At 44.8% G+C, this 3063-nt stretch overlaps 1 pseudogene; it reads left to right on the top strand.

Annotated features, from left to right (window-relative positions):
• The first annotated feature begins 293 nt into the window (after nt 1–293).
• On the top strand, nt 294–1371 carry LOC117069828 (annotated as a pseudogene).
• Nucleotides 1372–3063: the final 1692 nt, after the last annotated feature.

Below are 3063 nucleotides of genomic sequence, written 5' to 3'. Positions count from 1 at the left end.
TAGAGGGTCTAATTGAGCTGGTTAACACAAGCTGCCTAGAGATAGTAAAACTAAAAGAGCAAAACTAAAAGAGCATCCTGTAACACCCGCCCACTGGGGCTTCAGGAGCTGTAAATATTCATCCCTAGACACTGCTGTGGGATCGGAGCCCCACAGCCTGCCCGTTTGTATGCTCCCCGAGAAGTCTGAGCATGGGGGCACTGAAGAAGGGAGTCACACCCCCATTGCACGCCCTGCGAGGGGGACAAGGTAACTTTTCCCGTTTCAATGGCTTGGTCCCAAACCTGATAGTCCTTTGTTAATGTATGCCCTTGAAGAGGGAAAGGAAGGTAAACCAAGAGACAAATCCATTACCAATTTTGAAAGAAAATCCTCAAAGTACAGTTCCTATTGAGCAAAGGTCAGTGATATAATTTTTGAAAACAGGACCCTTTTCACAAGATGGCGCCGAAAGCGAAGAAGGAAGTGCCTGCCCCTCCTAAAGCTGAAGCCAAAGCTAAGGCTTTAAAGGCCAAGAAGACAGTGTTGAAAGGTGTCCACATCCACACAAAAAAAGAAAGACTCGCATGTCACCCACCTTCCAGAGGCCCAAGACACTGTGACTCTGGAGGCAGCCCAAATATCCTCGGAAGAGCACCCCCAGGAGAAACAAGCTTGACCACTATGCCATCATCAAGTTTCTGCAGACCATTGAGTCCGCGGTAAAGAAGATAGAAGACAACACCACACTTGTGTTCATGGTGGATGTTAAAGCCAACAAGCACCAGATCAAACAGGCTGTGAAGAAGGTCTGTGACATTGATGTGGCCAACGTCAACACCCTGATTCGGCCTGATAGAAGAAGGCATATGTTTGACTGGCTCCTGATTACGATGTTTTGGATGTTGCCAAAAAATTGGGATCATCTAAATTGAGTCCAGCTGGCTAATTCTAAAATATATATATATCTTTTCACCCTAAAAACAATTTTTTTTTTTTGAGTGCACTTTAATGCACTCAAAGACTGTGAAAAAATGATGGGCCTCCCAGATGATTTCTCCCTGAGAAATCTCTGCCTAGAGGCAAAATACAGAGGCTAAGTGAGGCAGGATTTTCTACTGTAAAATCTAGAAACACAGGACCTCTTCCTCCATAGTTCACATGAAACTTCACTCATTTCTTCAAAAACCTTTTAATTTGAATACCTTCTATGTACCAAAAACTATTTTAGGTGCTGGAGATCCAAATTAAGGGTTGAAAAGGATGCAAAGCATGAAGAACATCAGGAGATACTCAGAGAAAGTAGCCACCTGGCATGGTGGCTCATGTCTGTAATCCCAGCACTTTGGGAGGCCAAGGTGGGAGAATCACCTGAGGTCAGGAGTTCGAGACCAGCCTTGCCAACATGGTGAAACCCCCATTTCAAGGCTGGGTGCAGTGGCTCATGCCTGTAAACACAGAACTTTGAGAGGCTGAGGCGGGTGGATCACTTGAGGTCAGGAGTTCAAGACCAACCTTGCCAACATGGTGAAACACCATCTCAAGGCTGGGCACAGTGGCTCATGCCTGTAATCCCAGCACTTTGAGAGGCCAAGGTGGGTGGATCGCCTGAGGTCAGGAGTTCGAGACCAACCTGGCCAATATGGTGAAAACCCATCTCTACTAAAAATACAAAAATTATTTGGAAGGCCGAGGCAGGCGGATCACCTGAGGTCGGGAGTTCGAGACCAGCCTGACCAACATGGAGAAACCCCGTCTCTACTAAAAATACAAAATTAGTCGGGTGTGGTGGCATGTGCCTGTAATCCCAGCTACCCAGGAGGCTGAGGCAGGAGAATCGCTTGAAACCAGGAGGTGGAGGTTGCAGTGAGCTGAGATTACACCACTGTACTCCAGTCTGGGTGACAGCGAGACTCCGTCTCAAAACAAAAAAAAAAACTCACCAGATAAACTTCTTCTTCTTTTTTTTTTTTTTGAGACGGAGTCTCGCTCTGTCGCCCGGGCTCGAGTGCAGTGGCGCAATCTCGGCTCACTGCAAGCTCCGCCTCCTGGGTTTACGCCATTTTCCTGCCTCAGCCTCCTGAGTAGCTGTGACTACAGGTGCCCGCCACCTCATCCGGCTAGTTTTTAGTATTTTTTTTAGTAGAGATGGGGTTTCACTGTGTTAGCCAGGATGGTCTCGATCTCCTGACCTCGTGATCCGCCCGTCTCGGCCTCCCAAAGTGCTGGGATTACAGGCTTGAGCCACCGCGCCCGGCCTAAACTTCTTAAAATAAAACCTCTGCTACTGTACAGAGTTGACAATAAGCATTTAGAAACTTTTACAGCCATTTGACATGGCCATGACATCCAAACCTGAAACCAGTGGACTTGTCAGGTTGAACAGACTATAGACCAATTTGATTGTTGCCCAGCTCTAGGGATACATTGCATCTGGTGCAAGCTGCATACTAGTCATGAACAGTAGGACCCTGTTGTCAATCTATGACAGATTGAAAATTAAAGATGTGCTTCATCATAGACATTTGAAAAACACTGGTCTACACCACACTGTTCTGCTTCATCTCTTATTCAGTCTTCAAGCCATTTCAGCCTGGTATCTGCCCTTCACCTGTTGAAAATACCACAGGAAAGGTCACTGACCTTCGTAGGGCTAAATTCAGTGTATTATTTGTTTGTCCCCATTGTATGTGACATCTCTGCAGCATTTGGCACCCTCTGCTTTATAACATCACAGAAGGTATGTTCTTCTACCTCTTTGACAATTCTTTTTTCTAGGCTTCTCTTCCTTTGCCCACTCTTGGACTGTTTCTCTTCTTCTATGATACAGATTTTTTCTGCGTGTCTTATTCATGCTCCACGATTTTAACTATATACTGTTGATTTCCAATCTCTATTTCCAGGGTTATAAACTTGATGGTACATTAATGTGCTTAAGACATTTACAAAAGAAATCAGTTTAAAGGTGGTTTTTTGTTTGTTTGTTTGTTTTTGTTTTGCAAGATAAGCAGATAATCAGTTTTTTTTTTTTTTTTTTACTTATCTTTTTAAAAAGTGCTTATTTTTTAAGAGAAGGGGTCTCAC

The sequence above is a fragment of the Trachypithecus francoisi genome, unplaced genomic scaffold (assembly GCF_009764315.1).
Source record: "Trachypithecus francoisi isolate TF-2019V2 unplaced genomic scaffold, Tfra_2.0 Lachesis_group3, whole genome shotgun sequence".
NCBI classification, from domain to species: domain Eukaryota; kingdom Metazoa; phylum Chordata; class Mammalia; order Primates; family Cercopithecidae; genus Trachypithecus; species Trachypithecus francoisi.
This window is presented reverse-complemented; position numbering and strand designations above follow the sequence as displayed.